This window comes from Caretta caretta, chromosome 6, assembly GCF_965140235.1.
Source record: "Caretta caretta isolate rCarCar2 chromosome 6, rCarCar1.hap1, whole genome shotgun sequence".
NCBI classification, from domain to species: domain Eukaryota; kingdom Metazoa; phylum Chordata; order Testudines; family Cheloniidae; genus Caretta; species Caretta caretta.
Genome location: NC_134211.1, coordinates 44,282,550 through 44,303,722, shown reverse-complemented (window position 1 = coordinate 44,303,722; position 21,173 = coordinate 44,282,550). Strand labels below are relative to the sequence as shown.

General features: G+C 39.1%; 1 long non-coding RNA gene across 1 annotated transcript in view; it reads left to right on the top strand.

Moving 5' to 3' along the window:
• The window catches only part of LOC125638222 (uncharacterized), a 256,447-nt gene extending 239,954 nt beyond the window's left edge, over positions 1-16,493 (top strand). Inside the window, exons 5-6 of the long non-coding RNA XR_012668729.1 lie at positions 6,431-6,806; positions 15,275-16,493. This is a non-coding gene — a long non-coding RNA (uncharacterized LOC125638222). The remainder of the gene's footprint in view (positions 1-6,430; positions 6,807-15,274) is intronic.
• Positions 16,494-21,173: the final 4,680 nt, after the last annotated feature.

Below are 21,173 nucleotides of genomic sequence, written 5' to 3'. Positions count from 1 at the left end.
GTCACAGGATAACATTCTAACAGGACAGTGGGGTGGGAGGAGGTATTGTTTCATGATCTCTGTGTGTATATAATGTCTGCTGCAGTTTCCACGGTATGCATCCGATGAAGTGAGCTGTAGCTCACGAAAGCTCATGCTCAAATAAATTGGTTAGTCTCTAAGGTGCCACAAGTCCTCCTTTTCTTTTTGCGAATACAGACTAACACGGCTGTTACTCTGAATTCTAACCACAAACCATCCTTCTCCCACTGTAACTTTGCATCCGCAGCTTGCTTCAGTAATATTTCAAATCTAATCCACTGCAATATATTAACTATTCAGTACTGAGTCTGACTTTTGTGTTATGCAAGATGGATTTATTAATAATCACATAAGTGGCTTGAGGCAATTAACAGGGCAATTAAGCTGAATTAAGGACCAGTAAAACATTCTGGACAGCTTTTTCTACTTTCAGATCACGTATTCTATATTTGTCAAAATGGTGCCAGTAGTGTGGCCTTTGCATATTGATAATAGTAGACTGTCATACACTCTCTCCTGCTCTCCCAAACATTGAGTGAAAAATCACACCATATGGTTCACTTTGCATTCTGTAAATAACAAAAGGAGAAAGCAAACTTCCATTGCTCATTCTCATTTCATAAAACCATACAGCACAACGCAATGCTGAAAACCTCATCTGAGGAGCAGTATCCCATTTTAAGTTTTGTGTTAATTTAAGACTAAGCTGTGCCTATCCCTGCACCGGTTTACAAGGGAAATTTACATGATGACTGGAACTTCTCCCCAGTATTTTAACCCTTATGCAGGAGCTAGGTAGAATCTTGGTCCTTGCTTGTCCAGCAACATTCTAGGAATGCATCTCCAGAACCAAGAATCAGATCCCCCCCCCCTCACTATTGTATCATTGGCCTAGGTTAATATTTGGGTCTTTCTGTAGGCCAGTCAAGTGGGGACTGGAAATGCTTGTGTAATTAAATTAAACAGTTATTTTGTAATTCATCTCTGGACTTTTAAGGACAGATTTTTCAAAACACAGCACTAGTAAATGCAGCTACTCTGAGAGTGACTTATTGCACTTTGCTCTGCTACAACTGTTATTTCCAGATCACAGCTAGCTCTTTCCAGCTCAGGGAGCAAAAACCTGACCTTAGTCTTATCTGTGCATTTCCAGTAGAGCACCGAGGTGGCCTGCTGGTCCTTTTTTCTAATCATTATATTAGAAGTCAGTAAATGATTTCTACCACACAGCATCTGAGAAGACAGAGATTTATAATTCATCAAGCCATCCTTTGTGAAAATGAATAAAACATATGTATGCCACTATGCATTATAGATCCTTGAGTTCTCTTGTAAAAACAACAATCGTTGCCTTTGTAGTGGCCTATGCTATGATTCTAGATTGTGACCTTCCTATTTTCTACACTAAATTTAGGGTATTGGGCAATGTTTTTTTCAGCAATACATGTAAAGCAGAATCCCATTAAGTGCACAATCCTTTCTCCATTGTTTAGAGAACATATACCAAATGGAAAATATAATATGGTATGCAGAAACACATTACAAAGATATTTTATATTATAAATAACAACCATTAATTTTTATAGTGACCTCATACAGATCATCAGAAAATGATTTCTGTATAAAGAGTCAATTAAAAGCTAAAGAGACAAGGATGGTTTTGAGCTAATATTTAAATAGAAGTGTTTCACAAGAAGGGAGTACAGAAGGCATACAAGTGTAACTGTGGCCCCTCCCACTTGTGGAGACTGAGGTGGAAGGGAAGAAAAATGCCAAGATTGGCGGGACACCACAAGCAGGTAAGAGGGTAAGTTGATATGAGGTCAGCAAGCAGTAGAATGAGGCCACTTGGGTTTTGGAAGAGCAGCAGGGCAATTCTGAATCAGATTTGGCAGTGAAGAGGAAATTTAGTGGAGGAGATGAAGATTAAGGGTAATATGGGTTTCCTTTTTTGACTATTTGAGACAGGGTTTAACTTGCAGGAGGAGATTAAACAGACTGGAAAACTGACAGTACAAACCAATAGAGTAGTTCTGTTTGAATATATTCTCTGCATATACACACATCTGTACTGGACAACATACATAATAAAGACTTCTTGATCTTTTGCTGCTACTAATACAACAGTGATCTTAAATGAATAGTTTTAAAATATTTTTGTGATGGGGTGGATAAATCCTACAGTGGCAGCGTTAAGGAGAGCAGGTTAGCCCAGTTAGCCCATTCTATGGCACCTGGAGATGAGACGGGTAATTAAGGATTAGACCCAGCTGGAGAGAACCACAGTGGGTGGTTCCTATAAAGCAGGAACTGAAGGGGCAATAGTAGAGGACTGAGAGAGGAGAGTGGCAGTAGGGAGTGTATAGTCTGGGACTGACCTTGAAGGGATAAGGTAGCAGGAGAAATGGGTTCCCGCTGGGAAAAGCTATATGGAGAGCTGAAACTCTATGGAGAGAGGACTGAAGAGCGTAGTTCTAAGCCAGATGCTTGCAAACAGGCAAAGATAGGAAGTGGTCAGGGAACTACTAAAGGATCGTAAGGAACAGATGCTAGCTGCTTATTACAAGGGCTTTGGGCTAGAAACCAGAGCAAAGGGTGGGCCTGAATTCCCCTACATGCGGGTCAGTGTACCCCTCAGAAGTAAAGGGACAAGGACTACTAAACCCAGATTGGAACCAAAAGCCTGCTATGTGGTCACCAAGACCCAGATTTTAAAAAGTGTTTCTGCATGCAGTGTTGTAATACATAATTGATTTAGGAACCGAAGTGACAGTCAATGAGATTGTTACCCTGGAAGGGGAAGGCTCTAGCCATTCTGACCAGAGGGCTGAATCACAAAGTGGAACAGACCACCAAGAGGCCCAAGTAGCTGCCTGCAGGGAGCAATAAAGACATAAGGGCTGCTATGCCATGCCTAGCCATGAGGAGGTACACCAGGTAGTGAGTGAGCCTTCTACAATATTATCTATGAATGTTACAGACTTTTAAGATATTTATTAATTCAAAAGGTATTTTCAATAACCTTTATTTAAAAAAAATCATTCTGCTGTGATTGCCTGAAATACTGCATTTAGCACAACTGTAATTACAGCTGGTTGGGAATTTTCCAAAGAAACTATTTTGGCAGGGTGAGAGTTGAAAAATTGATTCATCAATACCTATTCAGCTTGTGGAAAAGGGTCAATTTTGATGAATTTTTCAACTCTCAAATTTTTTGGAGAAAAGTTTTGAGACTGGTGAAATGTTTCATTGTGACCTTTTTTTAAAATTAAAAAAAACCTTTTTCTCATTCAAAATACCTGTTGTGAAATATCAGGTAATTATCATAAAAATAAAATTTAAAAAAGGGTCAAAATTGAAATGAAATGTTTTGATTGTAAACCGATTGTAATCTGTGGTGGCTTGAACCATGGCCAAAGAATAGCAAGGTCCTTTTAATAAGGGTATTATTCTTGCATCTTGGTATTTTAGATTTCTGTATTAATTGGCTGTAAAATAACAAATTAGGCATCAATCCTGCCAAAGCCTCTGTTTGGGTGTGTCCCTGCATGACCCCTGGCTGGTATTTTAAAGGAAGCTGAAGGTAATTAGGCATCCATATCACATTGAATTTCAACTGGATTTGGACACCTGGTTCTCATGGGCTCCACTGACAATTCCAGCCTTAGTTACTAAAGTCTAGCTATGAAACATTAAAACATTGTATTTAATAACTGACAGTCAACATGCACCTGTGAACATCTGCCATTATATTACCCAGAATTCAATATATAAATGCATAAAAATATTTTAGAAGGCAGATAAACCTTCCCACTTCAGGGCATTAACCAACCCCTACCTGATGGGGATTTGGGAAGGAACATCCCCTAATAACAGGTTATTCCACAATTGTCCGCTATGTTCTTTCTTGCGCCTTTCTTTGAAGCAGTTGGTACCTACTATTTTCAGAGATAGGATAGTGGGCTAGGTGGGATTTTGGTCTGATCAGGTTTGGCAATGACCGTTCCCTATATTTGCCTTCTGAATCACTGAAGGATTTCATATATATTACAAACACTGGATTTAATTATGATTTTGTTCTCAACTGGATTCCATCAACTTTTCTAATCTTTCCTCAAATAGTGCCATTTTTCTCTTTTCTGTTTACATGCAGTAGATTTTAAAACGTTTTAAATGAGCTCAATCCTGATCTACTTGTGGTCTAACTCTGCTTAGAGTTTTTTAAAAAGGGTTTTGTAAATTTAACTTTGAAAAAATGTATTAGCTCTGCACAACTCCCTCTAATCCTATTTACAAATCGTTACATGCAGTAAATAAGTATTTGGAAGCATTTGATTATGCGCCAGAAAAGTTAGACCTTGTCATTACTTTGGAATTTTCATTTAGATTACTGTTTGGTGGTTTAAATCCCCCTGAAAGCATCAGTAATGGGCTAGTATATATCATATTATTTTTCATGTAGGTTATGTAATTGTTTTTTTATTCATGGTCTAAGTGTTACTGAGACACACACCTAGTATTTTTGGATTGTTAATCATGGACTTCAAGCTGCTTCTTGGAATAAATTGGCTGATACAAAATGGAAGGGGAGATCTGCTGCAAATTTAACCCTCGCTCTGCCTCCAAATTCTATACCTATTAACTTAACACAGAGCATAAATTCCAAAGCTGCTTCAGAGTTTTCATAGATATTTATATGTGTACGTGGGTGGGTTGTGGGGCACCAGATTTACAATTTTAATTAGAAAGTATCCACAGGACAAATGCATCACTGGAAGCAGGAGTACAAACAGGAGTGCCAGTATGACTGAAGGGACCACCTCTAAGAAAGCATTGGGAGGATATACATAGAGAATGATATAGATAACACAGTCAGTCTTCCACACCATCTTTGGCCTCCATGCCGCAACTATCGGTTTTCTAGTAGTGTTTTCTATATGATGATGAGTATAAGTAGCTGATTGACACCACCAACTCATTTACATAGGTCATACTTCATCATAGCAACTTTTGATCGAATTTCAGGCACATCTACATTAAAATGAGTAAGAACCAAGAGGTGAAGGTCTTTGTATCTCATTGCCATTCCCCTAAGACATCCAGCTTCCTAGTAAAGAGCATCTAAAACATCCTTTTTTTTCCTGCTTTTTCACCTCTTCTGAATCATTTAAATGAGGAGCCTGAAGCAAACCCCCCCGATCCAAACACTACAAGCATTGGGATTATTTTCTGAACTATGATCTAGCTGCGACTGCTAAATTTGGCTGGAAATATCATAGAATCAGATCTTATACTCCAGTATTTCCTGCTTCCCATCAGGCCAGATTTATGATGAGAATGGCCTTCTGTAAGGCATTTCAGTAGTCCTACTTCTGGTCCTAATTACAATGTGGAAGTGCAAACTCATTGGTGGAGAAAAATATTGATAGTAAAGAGGATAAAATTAACGGAACATATTAGACACAAACCAACAACAAAAAAGATGCAGGTTCAGCTCTGGGTGATGGGTTTTTATAGGAAAAAAAGTTCATGTTTGCTGATTTCTGTTCCAAGACTGGAAGACTCATTTATATATAATCACGCATTTCTGAAAAGCAGTGACACACAAGGATTTCTCGTCTTGATTTAGTGAATAATTTGCAGTAAACATGCCCTTGATGTATTTCACCTCTCTTTCTGCTTGTGGTGGAGCCTGCATCATTATGCAAGAGTGAGAGGAGTGCTGTTGTGCTCCCTTCTCCCTGTACGTACTAGAGTTCTAGTCCATTCAGGTTCTTATACTGCGCCCATTACCAGGGTAGCCAGATCATGCTCTCACACACAGAGCAATAAGAAACAGCCATTTCAGTGTCCCTGTGCTCGGAGGGAAAAGGAGAAAAGCTAGCCAGCAAATAAAAAACTGAGCCTGAATTAGAAAATACTTTTTCCTTGATGGGGAAGGAGAAAAGAACTAAAGAAGATCTGACCTGTTTTAAAGTTGTTACACAGTCATTAAAGTAAATAATTTTTCCATGTTTAACTGAGACCATTGTATTGATTAGCTACCTGAAACCAGCTAGTGCGAGTATAAGAAATGTCATGAGAACCTGTTCTCTAGGTATCCAGCCCGTTACTTGACCAAAGAAGTTCAGCTAAGCTTCAAAGATATTAATCTGAACTGCCAACTACTATGAGGTTTCCTCATCAATGCAACTGCTAATGCCAGGTACAAGAGGGCTTTAACCTTTGAATGAATGAACACAAGGTTATTTTTTTGCCTGCTGCTTCCGTTCCTACATATGTTATAGTAAGGAATGAGCACTTTGTTCGATATAAGGATACTGCAGACAACCCATCATTCAAATAACATTCAGCAAGTTTGCAGACATTTAATGACATGTTTTGATAAGTGTTTGTTTTTTCTGTCTAGATGGATGGTATTTATATTCTTGGGGAGTTCTGCTCACAGGAAAAGGTACTAGCTAGGTCAATTATTCCAATGAAATAAATGGAGCAACACTAGTGTAAAAACAAAATCATCTTGCAAAAGAAGCAGACCTACCAGATGGGACAATGACTTGCCTCACCATGTCCCTCACAAGACAGCACAGTAGGTAGGAGGAGGATCAAGATATTACATGGGGAATGAAGGAATGTGGCAAGGAAACTCCCGATATGGTCAGATAATTCAGAAGCATCAAAGACTCTGGGCGCTTATTGTAATCAAATCTAACCTCAAACCCTGGAGAAATTCACTTCTTACTGATAGTAAACATGGCATGAAGTCCTTCCTGTTAATAGATCAGGTGAGTACCAGGAAGTTAAATCCTATTTAAGCATCAATCTTGCAATCCGATCTGCTAGCACAGACCTCTGCATTCACAAGGATCTGAATGCATGGGCCCGTGATTCATGAATCTTCACTACCAGATGGACTGTTGAAAGCTAGTGACATCCATATATCAGCATTTGGAGTAACAGCCGTGTTAGTCTGTATTCACAAAAAGAAAAGGAGTACTTGTGGCACCTTAGAGACTAACCAATTTATTTCAGCATAAGTTTTCGTGAGCTACAGCTCACTTCATCGGATACATACTGAGGAAAGTGTAGAAGATCTTTTTATACACACAAAGCATGAAAAAATACCTCCCCCCCACCCCACTCTCCTGCTGGTAATAGCTTATCTAAAGTGATCACTCTCCTTACAATGTGTACAATGTGATAATCAAGTTGGGACATTTTCAGCACAAATCCAGGTTTTCTCACCCCCCCCCCCACACACAAACATTCCTTGCCTACAGACAGCCCCCCAACCTGGAGCAAATACTCACCAGCAACCACATACCACACAACAGAACCACTAACCCAGGAATCTATCCTTGTAACAAAGCCCGTTGCCAACTGTGCCCACATATCTATTCAGGGGACACCATCACAGGGCATAATAACATCAGCCACACTATCAGAGGCTTGTTCACCTGCACATCCACCAACGTGATATATGCCATCATGTGCCAGCAATGCCCCTCTGCCATGTACATTGGGCAAACTGGACAGTCTCTATGTAAAAGAATAAATGGACACAAATCAGATGTCAAGAATTATAACATTCATAAACCAGTTGGAGAACACTTCAATCTCTCTGGTCATGCGATTACAGACATGAAAGTTGCGATATTACAACAAAAAAACTTCAAATCCAGACTCCAGCGAGAAACTGTTGAATTGGAATTCATTTGCAAATTGGATACAATTAACTTAGCCACTCCCAGTCTCTATTCAAGCCTAAGTCATTATGCAAGGTAACTTATTTCCCCTTGTTTTTTCCTACCCCCCCCAGACGTTCTTGTTTAACCCTGGATTTGTGCTGGAAATGGCCCACCTTGATTATCATGCACATTGTAAGGAGAGTGATCACTTTAGATAAGCTATTACCAGCAGGAGAGTGGGGTGGGGGGAGGTATTTTTTCATGCTTTGTGTGTATAAAAAGATCTTTTACACTTTCCACAGTATGCATCCGATGAAGTGAGCTGTAGCTCACAAAAGCTTATGCTGAAATAAATTGGTTCGTCTCTAAGGTGCCACAAGTACTCCTTATATATCAGCATGTGCACTATTGGCATAAATGTTAGCTGTTTTCAAAACACAGACACAATCACTGCACCAAAGCCTGCAGAAGCTGAACTCTTGATATTGCAACCGTTGACTGAGTTTAATGTTTAAAGGGTGCATAAGGGATCCCAGGATCAGACCTAACTATGTGGTGTCCCCAAATCTTTAGAAACTATATACAACACTTCTTACTTCAAGTCCAATATTGCAGGATGCTAAGCACCTCTTAAAAGCTACTGATCATCCTCAACTCCCTTTGAAATCTAAGAGAGTAGATTGTCAGCTGGTATAAACTGCCATATCTCCAGTGAAGTTGGGCAAATAATGGATTTTTTGGTTCACAAGCAATTGTGGAAAAAAAACATTTCAGGTCAAATCAAAACTCCCCCCTGCCTGAAGATCTGTGGCAAATCAAAAAGTTGAGAAATTGTTTCTAGTCAAAACCTTTTTTTTTTATTTTGAGTATTTAATATTTTGAATTTAAAATTAAAGAAAATTTCAAAATAAAAAATCTTTTCAAAATGAAAAACTGAAATCTTCAAATTTTGGGGGATTTATTTAGGTGTATTTATTAGTTGTTATTTATTAACCAAAGCACTTCAGCATAATCAACATTGAAAATCCAAAGTTACAGTCAAAAAATGTCACCCAGTTCTCAGAATAGCATCCGTGTTAGTCTGTATCCACAAAAAGAAAGGAGTTTGTTAGTCTCTAAGGTGCCACAAGTACTCCTTTTCTTTTCACCCAGTTCTAGTATTCAGTATATTCGTGGATCAGACTGTCAGCCATTTTGTTTATACAGATATTTCTTTATGCAAAGGCCAGAGATTAAACTAACTTTTTTTAAGTAGAGAAAGTTGCCATTAGTTTTCACTACAACATAACTGAACTCTACGGAAAATGTGTGTAAGTTATTTCTCTCATTATCATTTGAAATAAATAAATACACACACACACACACAGATGTAAATGACCTCTCTGGTGACCATCACAAGGTGTTCAAATTCTACTGGTGATGAGTATTGTATAAGAACCTAGATACATAGCATTAGTATGGACAAACCTTCTCTGTACATCTATCATTTGTATAGTAACTAATATATTTCCAAGGGTGGGGGGGGGGAAGCAGGAGAAAAGTGTGTGTATATATGTAGGATGGGTAATCATCAATGTGTATATTTAAACTATGCTGTGGGGTTGGGTGTCACAGAGATTTCATTCCCACTAGTTGGAAATGAACACATAGCTTTACTCACTAGTAATAAAAATTTAGTGGCACACAGTGTTTATAAGTCAATTATACAGTTACCACATAATTTGAGATACTATAGGCCCTGATCTTGCAATATGTGATGTACTGGCAGATTGTTGTTCCCATGCAAAGTCCCATTGACTTCAAAGTCTACATGGGCACAGTAATCTGTCCACACATTACACTTTGCAGGATTGCAGCTGGAGTTTTCCCCATTATGTAGGATAAGAAATAATTGTGGTAATGGCTGAAATACATTAACCCTTTAATGGGTTTTACTGTTCCCCCTTCCGAACACCCATTCTATCTGCAGAAAGAGCTAGATTGTGCCATTCAGATAGAGACATGTATAGGGGTTGGCACTGTACAGCCTTGGCAGGATTGTGCCTCAAGATTGTGCCCCCTCCTGGCATTGATCAGTACAGGAGAACAGGATGGACTTGGTGTCCCTGTCTGGTTGGCAGATGGCATAAAGTGGCACACTGAAGGGAGCAGTCTTCCTCTATGGGCTGGACAGAGAGGCTCGGGGCCATGGCACCAGTCCTCCTCTGCTCCTGAGTAATTTGATCCACAGGGGCTATTACTGTGATCAGTGTTCGTGCAGGCAGCATAAGTGGAGATCCGACACAAGGGCCAGTGACAATCTGGCCCACAATCCCTACACAGACAGCATTGATCTGATTCTCCTTTCACAGTGGTGTAAATCAAGAGTTAATGTAATTGAAGTCAATACTTTGGAAACAGGGGAATAAGCAAGGGGAGAATCAGGTCACAGATGTAATGAAATTTTCAATTACCAAAATGGATAAATGATAACAAAATAACCATGCTACAAGAGATGGGTATATGAAACTGCACGCAAACCCAACGCCATAAACCAGGAACTCAAAACTGGAACCTGGGAGCCAAACCCTTTCAAACTGCAGAAGACAAGATTCAAATTTTTATCCCTGGATTTCAACTTGTTCTACAAGATTGGTTTTGGTGGGTCAGACCCAAAGCCAGGGAGAACTAATGTATGATTACATTTAGAGTGTTCTTTTGCTATCTCCGACAAAATGGCAGACAACTTGTGAACAGCTAGCAGCATTTTGCCACTGTCAAAGTCAAACATGAGCCCTCATCTTCTTGTAACACGTTCTCAGTCCCATACTTTGAATGTAGTTTAAATTGCTTCCTAAGGTCTTGTCTACTCTTACTGAGGAATCAACGAGTGGCAATCGATGCACCAGCGGACCCCACAGTAAGTAGATCTAAGCTACGTCGATTTGAGTTACACTATTCATGTAACTCGAATTGCATAGCTTAGATCGAATTTCCCCTGTAGTGTAGACAAGGCCTCAGTCTACCTCTGAACATAAGAGCTGTCACTTCACTTGGTAATATTTAATATATAGTTTTTTTCTTTTTAAAAAGGTCAGAGTATTGCTATTTAATCTAAAATGACTTTTTCAGAAAAAGGAAAGAAAAGGAACATTTTCAAATAGCAACTTTTAAAATTAATATTTTCTCTTATTTATCATATACATGTATAACTTTCCAGTCCAATTGTTTTATGTTGTGCATCTCACACGTGCAATCCTTTGAGCAGTGGCTGCTGTTTGCATTGTCATTTAACTTTGTCTTTTAGAACCAGGGACTTTTCTGTGCTCCTTGATACAAAATTTGTTGCACAAATTCAAGACCTAAGGGAAGATGTGGAGTCAGTTTACCTATCTAATTTAATCTAATCTAGTTACTTGTATGGCCCCAAACACTGCAGTGCCCGAGGCTCTGTTTTTCCTCTCACTTAATGTGTAAATCAGAAATAACTCCATGGACCTCAGGACTAATGAGTTGAAAATCAGCTGCTCATATTTTCAGTTTAGCCTCTGGTTACTATGGCTTGGTCTGTTCTTTTGTGTAAACTCTTAAAGACAGTAACTGTTTCTTGCTTTACAGCTGTACAGCACATAGCACATTTTTAGATAATATTGTAAAGTGCTGTGGGGTACTGTTACAAACACTTTTTTCTTGCCTGCCCAATAAATATGCAATAATGAAACAAAAAGAATCCATGCTAGAGTTCTGTTAACAAAACGCTAGAGCCGTGCACTCTTTGCTTGTGCACTCTAAAATTATCTTTAAATTTCCTGATTATCTATAATTTATATCCTGTGTAATGAGGGCATCTCTTAAATATATTGCTTAAATTAAACCTACTCAGCAAACTAAGCTGCAATTATATTAAAAGGAAATATGTATCATTTAGAAGACTGGATTTAGGATCATTATATTATTAATGCTTCAAATATCACTTGAAACAAATAACGTAACTTTACAGGTAAATGACAGAATTTGACTGGTAGAAAATTTCTTAAAGAAGCCAGTGAATAATGAAAAACATATTAGCCATGTATTAGCAATGGCACCTTATCCTTTAGCAAATGTGTCTTTACAAATATGACACCAGCAACATATTGCTGGAGATAAATTATATGCTTTTTCATTAGGAAAAAATCCTAAACTCCCAAATTTGAGGGTCAATATATCAAACCATACTAAGTTATGAGGTAATTTGAAATGTCTCTGCATTGGTTAGTAGAATCCACCAGATGGCATAAGGGAATGAATCTCATTAGAACTAACAAATTTATTTGAGCATAAGCTTTCGTGAGCTACAGCTCACTTCATCCAATGAAGTGAGCTGTAGCTCACGAAAGCTTATGCTCAAATAAATGTGTTAGTCTCTAAGGTGCCACAAGTCCTCCTTTTCTTTTTGAGAATACAGACTAACATGGCTGCTACTCTGAAACCTCTCATTAGAACTGTTCACGTGCACTTTTGTGGATTTAGACTAAACCAAACAACCAACATTGGCACATGAAAGAAGAAGAATCTTTCTTATTCTTTGTAAGGGATGAAAGAAGCTCTTGTGGCTAAAACATAGGACTGATACAGCTTCTCTTCCTGGCTCTGCCACAGACTTGTCGTATGAAAGGAGATAAATCACTTAATTTTTTTCTGTGGCTTTATGTTTCCCATCTGCAAAATTAGGATAATAATACTTAACGTTGAAGGAAATGTTGTCTATTTTGAGCAATTGAGGCACATCTCACCATGGTATCTAGGCAATGTCAGGCTTATTTAGATCAGGATTCAGCAAACCACTTAAGCATGTGCATAACTAAGTATTGAGTGCTCCTATCGACTTCACCAGCTTTGAAACTAAGCACATGCTTAAGTGCACAGTGCCTAGCACGCTGGTGATTTATGAATAACAATAATAAGTAAGAACTCATTAATATTTGTGATGTGTATTGAGATCCTTTAATAAATGGCTCAAAAGAAGTGTAAATTATTGTTGCTACAGAGCTGCCATCCTAGCACTGCAGCCACAGAAAGAGGTTTAACAAAGTCCTTTCTAGCTCAGTCCACCTTGGTCGTTCATGATTAAGTTCAGTGCAGCACAGAAGGAAGTGCCTGACTACAGATATCCCATGATACATAGAGATGGATGCCTAAATTCACCGTCCTCACTGTATGGTGAGTAAAATTCCCACTTTGTGTTTTCTTTCCCCATAATATTTCTTTTAAAAAGCTTTTTGCTGGAGCTAAGAAAGATTTAGGAAACTGCATTGCCAGTGACCTAAATATATACAGCAGCCTGGGGATTATATTAATTTTTAACACATTAATTTTGCTCCATAAAAGTCAAATTTAATTGTCCCCATGTTCACTCCACGTCAGTTTTATTGAAACTAAAATGGAATCAAAATGTAAATGGATCACAGCTTTAGGTTTAATAGTAGTTCGCCCCAGATACTGCACTTAAACCCAAATCCTGCAATTCTAACTCAAAATCCAGTTTTCCTGCCACTTGAAGCCAATGGAAAGATTCCTGCTGACTTCAACTGGGGAATGATCAAGTCCTCAGTGCTTACTCAGCCAAAACTTCCATTCACTTCAACTGGAGTAGGACTGGGCCTTCAGTCAAACTCGAGGTACCTCCAGTGAGAGTTTTGCCTGAGTAGTAAGGACTACGAGATTTGTCCCTTTATGCCTTTAGAATTGGATTTTCCAGTAAGAGGTGAGGAACCAGAAACGAGGAAGACCTCACTTCTGAGTTACTGTAAATTATTTTTTAGTTTGAAATTTCACTAAGTCATCAGAATTCTACACAGTTCGGGGCCACAGATTCTGTCAGAGTTATTGCTAGGAATCATTGTTCAGGCTCTCTTCATATTCTCTTGCACCATTTATCACTACGGGTGCTGATGGCTAAAGCTAAAGGGTCAGATTCACCTCTGTTGGCACAGAAGGTTCATTTTTCAATTCTCTGCACCAGTGATAGTCCCTGTGCCCCAAGGAGGATTCACCTCTGGGGGGAACACAGGCAATGTTTTCATAATCACCCTCCCACTTGGAGGACAGTGGCAATTTTCACTAGGCATTCCATGGAAGCCCAGCCAAGATGAGGGTGCGGTAAGCATGTGCTGAATAAGAGCATCCCCTTGTCTACTTTAGCCATTCCCCTTACTTGGGGAATCCACCATTTACTGCCCTGCCAGTCTGAGGGTCAGTTGACAACTAGAGTGAGGCCACCTTGCATAACCACAGCCTGCTATGGTAGACTGTCACCTTTGATCATGCACCCTGTTTCAGGCTGGAACAAGTCCATGCTCTAATAAGGAGTGAATTTACTCCACGGGCTCTAGAGCAGAATGCCCCATTTAAAGTGGAATCCTAAATGGTGTCTCTGCCCATCTTCGCTTTCTGTGGTAAATGGGAGTGGTCAGCATCAAGGCCAATAAATATCCCCCCACCCCCCCTTTTTTTTTGAGGTCATAGATGATGCACAGGAAATGACTCTGGCAGACCTCCAGATAACATTTAGTAATGTGCTGTCATGTTCTGCGCCTGTTTTGAAGACAAGTCTTCGCTATTGCTGGCTTCCAGTAAAACAAACTTTGGATTTTGTCTGAGTTTGAACATGCAGGAGCAGAAGAGAATTGACTGCTTCCTTTTCTTCCGGCTGAACTGTTGTTTTCTGCCAGGCGTGTCCTGCCTCTAACTGTATTCCCTGCTGCTGCGCCTGGATTTTTTTTAAAATAACAAGGAGAAACCCTGTAGTGGTACCATCAAACATTTTACTTTCTGTATTGTAGACAGAGTTGGCTTTAGTTAAAACAGTGAAATTTCCAGGAAGGACTAAAAATAAAGAAAATTACTACCTTATAAGATGAGCTCTCAGTGTAGAATAAAGGACAGAATTGGAAAATGATTTCTGAGAAATCCAGGATTAGTCTGGGGATTGGAGAGAATAGTGAAGGGATCAGTAAAAAGAAAAGGAGTACTTGTGGCACCTTAGAGACTAACCAATTTATTTGAGCATGAGCTTTCGTGAGCTCATGCTCAAATAAATTGGTTAGTCTCTAAGGTGCCACAAGTACTCCTTTTCTTTTTGCGAATACAGACTAACACGGCTGTTCCTCTGAAACCTGAAGGGATCAGTGTGCATCATCAAGCTCCTGAATGGATATGATGACTTCAAACTGAAATCAGTTTTAATTTTTCAGTACTTCAGTGCCTAAAGACCCCAACTGTGATAGAGACTCCATTGCTCTCAGTGTTGTTCAATGCTCCTGGGGGAATTCTGCACCAAAAAATTGAAAATTCTGAACAAAATATTTTAAAATTCTGCATCTTCCTGTGATCTGAAGCCAGAAAATATTGCTTTCAAAGTAATGAAATTAGCTTCTATTAGTCTTGTTCTGTTTTGGGTAGATAAGTGTGCTGTAGGAAAGATTGGCTGACACTCCAATGTCTTATCAGATAATTATATTTTATTTAACCACAAACATAAATTTTAAAGAATTATTACCATGTGCTTCCCTCGGATAATAGCATGCATATAATTCTTGTTGCAGATGATGGGAGTCAATGACAGCCATTCAACTGATGTCAGTGGGCTGTGGATCAGACCGAGGTAGGAAGACACTCTCTCACAAAAAGAAGTTCCAGTACTGAGCTGCAAACAGTATATCTATGCTGCACCTGGGTGTGAGCATCCCAGTTTGAACAGACAGATTTGTGTCAGTGGAGCTCACTCTAGGACGCTGAAAATAGTTGTCAATGCTGTGGCACTGGCTGAGTCTCAGTCTAGCCATCTCAAGCTCAGACCTACTCTAACCCCGGGTCCAACCTCAGGCAGCTATCCTGAGTCTCTGCTGGTGCTATCCACACTGCTATTTTTAGCACGTTAGTTTGAGCCCTGTTTGCATGAGTCTATCTACCCAGGCTGAGAGTACTCTACTCCCAGCTGCAATGTTGACATCCACTTAGAGACTTAGAAATGTACAGCTTCCCTGCCACAAAGATGACCCCTCGAATTAAGCAACCCGAATTGCCTTACTGTAACCTCTAGTTGTCTTAAATAGATCATTACTAGAGCTGATTGGGAATTTTTGGACTGATTTTTTTCACAATTGTAACTGTTCACAGGAAATGGTTTTGACTAATTTCTCATTTTGGGAAAAAAAATGGAAAAAAGTAACAACATAGTCAAAATATCCCATTTTAGTCTAAAAGTTTAGAAGTCTCAGATTTTCCCAGTACAAGAAAACCATTCCCTAACCAGCTCTAATCATTACAACAGGCAGTTTATATTTCATTTTTCCTAGAGTTGATCCCAAGGAGCAAAATTCAGACTCAGAGCTGGCTGTTAAACATCTCAAAATTCAGAGTCTTGGTCTTCCTCAGGGTAGCCAACTATGAAACTGGGGGTTAGATTCTGAGCCCTCCTCCCATTAAAATTCCACATCACTGAGATATGAGGTTTTAATTTTAGATAGCCTTGTTTTTACTTCAGTAAATGTGAGTATTGCTGAAAACACATGCACATTTCTGCTTATTACTTTCATGCTGCTAATCACAGGCTGGCAGTTGATAAGAGTGCAATGAATAATTAAGTTTCTGTCTGAATGGCCAAATCAAAAAATCCCAAAACAATTTAGTTTCAGTTCAACCTGAAATGTAATTTTTGTGTGTGTGGCTTTTCTTGCTAAAATGAAAAGCCTGAATGTTTCATTTTGAGTCAAATGAAGTATTTTTTATATGAAATGAAATAATTCATATCGGTTTTCAGTGTTTTACCCTTGGACATTTAAAAAACAAACAAAAAAAGCTAGTTAAATTTAGAAATTCAATATTTCAGTTAGAAGATGTCAAAAATGAAACTATTTTGACTATTTAAAAAAACATTGTTTTCAGACAAACCTATTAACTGAATTTGATCCAAATTAACAAATTGTTTTGATCAACAAAATGTTGTTTAATAAACATTTTGAAAAAATTTGCTTCTCTTGAATCTTGATCATATATGTAAGATTGTGCTGCTGATCATATTCCTGTAATTGATCACATGTGTACAAGTCCTATCAAGACCATGTGGCCAAGTAAACAACTGGTATCTACACTTTGAATATTGGTTCCCCCTTATCTTTTGTGATTCTCATATTTACATGTGGTGGGACTATTTTCTGTTCAGTTCCTTCGGCATGTTTCCCTAAATTGCATCAACCAGAAAAGTCAGTGCTGTCACACAGAAAATATTCTAACAAATTAAATAAATAAACGTAGCTGGCTCCACCCTGTTAATGTTGTTGCATGGCTTTGAATCCATCATTTTGCATCATCTAACTGGGTTGAGCCATGCAGCTTGAAGGAGTAAATAACTCTCTGCTTTTCAGTTTCAAGAAAATATCTGACAAGTCCTTGTAAGAACAATGTTCTGCCAATGCTAAGAATAATTTGCTGCTTTGTTTCTAGCCAGTGCTCAAAATCTAACAACAGATTTCTAAGTTGTGTGACTAATAGTTCCCACAGAGCAACTTTATATTCTGGGATGAATCTGTATTCTTTTATGTAGAGCGAAATAAAAAATAAATTAAGACTTTTTTTTGCTTGTATTCTTTCCTGTATCTTAACTTGACCAAACAAGGTCCACTGAATTCAGTGGGGCTATTCACCTGCATAAAGTTACTCACATGCGTAAAGATTTGCAAAGTCCAGGCATATGTCTATATTTTTCTTTATTGATTATAATTTTTGGCAATGTGGATACTTAAAAAATGTAAAACTGTAGAGAAACACCCTAAGATTCTTATGTTCTATTAATTAACTTTTTTTTTTTTGCATACTGCAATAGGTTCATAAATGTGTAGTCTTTAAAGCCAGGAGGGACCTTTATAATCATCTAGTTGGACCTCTTGCACAGAACCTCACCAAGTAATTCCTCCATGAAGCCTATAACTTCTTTTTCCAGTTATAGCATATCATCTAGAAAGAATCCAAACTTGATTTAAAGACTTCAAAGATGGAGAATCCACCACATCCCTTGGTAAATTGCAATTGTTAATTACCCTCACTGTTAAAAATGTACACCTTATTTCTAATCTGAATTTGTCTATCTCCAGCTTCCAACCATTGTATCTCATGCCCATTCCTTCTAGATGAAAAAGCTGTCTACTATCAAAACTATCTTTCCCATGTAGGTGCTTCCAGACATTGACCAACCTTCTACTGGATAATCTAATAGATTCAGCTTCATTAATCTCTCACTATAAAACATGTTTTTCAGACCTTGAATCATTCTTGTAGCTGCTTTCAGAATCCTTTCCAATTTTTCAATTTTCTTCTGAGGCAGTTTACATATGAGGATGGATTGTTAAAGCATCCTTTTTTTTGCTACAGTAGCTCCTCATGCCTGAAATTCAGAGCAGTTTGCAGGCACATGACTAGCATGAATCCAAATGACAAAGTACATTAGAATTATTGTTTACATTGAGAAATTGGTGAATCCAAATCAGAAGAGAACGGTAATAATTTTTCACTGCTCTGTTTATGAAATCAATCTGAGTAGACTCTAGAAAATAAATGTCACAGCTGTTTGTTTTTTCCTGGTTATTTCGTATCAAGATCTGGTTCCTGCTGTCATCCCATACTGATTTCACACTTCTTTTGAAATTTATAGGAAAACTGTTTACAAAAAAGGAAATACTGCCTGCCATTTTATTTACTATTTATTTATTTATTATTTATTTACCTGTTACTTGGCAGTGTCTGAGTACAAGATCAACTTTACACATATTTTTCTATATTTTTTGTTGCTGTAGGTTGCTAATGTAGTGAGTAATTCACTCATCTATGACAGATCCTATCTTTATTCTTTTATGAAGGATCCTTAGGGACTTGCTATTCTTCCTAGATAAAGAAAGATGATCTCCTTTCAGATTGGAGAACAATGTATCATAACTTACATGTTATGGATGATTCACATATCCATATAGAATATATTAATTTCAGTTGTACAGCAGCCAGAAATTCTCTTTATAATATTATTTATACACCATATACTGTACCCTGATGTTCACTAGGTTACTCATACAATCACTAACTTTTTTGGTGAAAACTGAAATAAATAAGGCATTTAACACTTTATCCATTGCTGTGTTTTCTGTCATTGTTTTTCCCTCCTTGTCCCTGGTCGTCCTCTTGTATTTGTAAAATGCTTCCTTGTCACCCTGTATATCCCTAGCTAGTTTAACCTCATTTTGTGTCTTGGCCTTTCTCATTTTGCCCCTACATGCTTGAGGTATTTTTTTTTTTGATATTCATCCTTTGTAATTTGACCAAGTTTCCACTTCTTGTATGCTTCCTTGAGTTTCAGATAATTGACAATCTCTTGGTTAAGCCAGGGTGTCCTCTTATCAGACTTCCTATCTTTCCTACTCATTGTATAGTTTGTTCTTGTGCCCTTAATAATGTCTCTCTTAAAAAACTGCTAACTCTTCTGAACTCTCTTTTTTTCCACCTTAGACTTGCTTCCCATGGGATCATACCTACTAATTCTCTGAGTTTGCTAAAGTTTGCCTTCTTGAAGTCCATTGTCTTTATTCTATTTTCCTCCTTACCATTCCTTAGACCAGGGGTGAAAGTTAAATAGGGACTTACCAGTATGGGGCCAGCTCTGACCCCCGGAAGGGGCGGGGCCTCGGGTAGAAGGGGCAGGGATGGGGGGGGTCAGAGCCAGCCCCGGCCCACCTTGTACCGGCAAGTGCCCTTCCCCTTCCCCACCGGGGTAGCAGTGGCAGCCGGGGGCACTGGGAGCAGCTCCAGCTGCTGAGCCCCAAGCCCCTTTAAATTGCCACCTCTCTACCACCCCGGGCCCTTTAAATAGCCCCCGGAGCCCTGGGGTAGCGGCGGTGGGGCTCCAACAGCTATTTAAAGGGCCTGGGGCCGCTGCCACTACCCGAGGGCTCCAGCAGTGGGACTCTGGTGGCAATTTAAAGGGCTTGGGGCTCAGCAGCTGGAGCCCCAGGCCTTTAAATTGCCACCTGGGGAATCTGGGCCACCCTGGTACGGCGCACTGGCTCTTGCCGGTATACCGTGCTGGCTTACTTTCACCTCTGCCTTAGACTCACAAATGCCAGCATTTCATGATCACTTTCGTGCAAGCTGCCTTCCCGCTTCAGATTTTCAGCTAGTTCCTCCCTGTTTGTCGGAATCAAATTCATAACTGCATGTTCCCTAGTCATCTAGTCATTTTCTCCACCTTTTGTAATAAAATGTTGTCTCCAATGTATTCCAAGGACTTGTTGGATAATCTGTGCTATTATTTTCCCAAGATGTCTGGGTAGTTGAAGTCGCCATCACTACCAAGTATTATGTTTTGGATAATTTTATTAATAGTAATACATTTATGACAATTTACACCAGCTGAGGCTCCTGGCCCTGAAATATAACAGTTCTTTTGTATAGGTGCATGATCTTATCTGAGTCTTTTTATAGCCTTTGTGGGGTTGGCTGGTTCTTTTCCCTCTGAAGTCAATGTCAGAACTCCCATTGACACCCAAGAGAACAGTAATTGCTGCTAGTACATATTAATAACTAGTTCGTATTTATTTCTAAACATGGAGGTCTCCAATGGGCTGCATCCCCATTGCTACTGGTAACAACCTTAAAAATACATGTTTAATTTTTATCCACACTGTATCATTTAAACAGGTGATGATACAATGATGCGATCTGAATGATAACATGAGCCTCAGCGAAGGTGGATGATATCTAGGAGGCAAGTAGATGATCTTCATAGATGGTCTGAAAACTCTCTGTTTTGGCGGAATGTAAAACATTGAGCAACAGAATGTTGTCATGCTATATCTGAGCGTGCAGATGATTCCTTGATTTATTTACATTGATACCACAGTTAATTTGCCTCCAGCATACTGAAAAATGATATCTGGTTTAGGTTTAAAAGTGTGCCTTTTAAAAACACTTTATTTATGCATTTAAGTATAATCAACAGGCTTGAAATCAAAAGATTTAATCTCCACTCACACACAAATGTAATGAATATTTTTTCCAAGCATAAAACTATCCTACCTATAAAGTCTTGAACTTAAAAAGGGTATAAAGATCATTTTAAAAGTCACATGTAATAAGGGGAGAAAACAGATACCATACCGTAAAGCGGGGTGGGCAAACTTTTTGGCCCAAGGGCTACATCGGGGTGTGGAACTGTAGGGAAGGCTGTGCCTCCCCAAACAGCCTGGCCCACACCCCCTATCCAACCGCACCCTGACTGCCCCCCAGACCCCTCTGCCCCTTATCCAATCCCCCAGCCTCCTTACCATGCCGCTCAGAGCAGCATGTCTGGGAGCTGCGCCGGAGCCAGACACACTGCCCTGCATGAGCGCGCTGCCCCGCCGCCCAGAGCGTGGCAGCGTGGCTGGAGGGGAGGGGGGACAGCAGGGGAGGGGCTGGGGG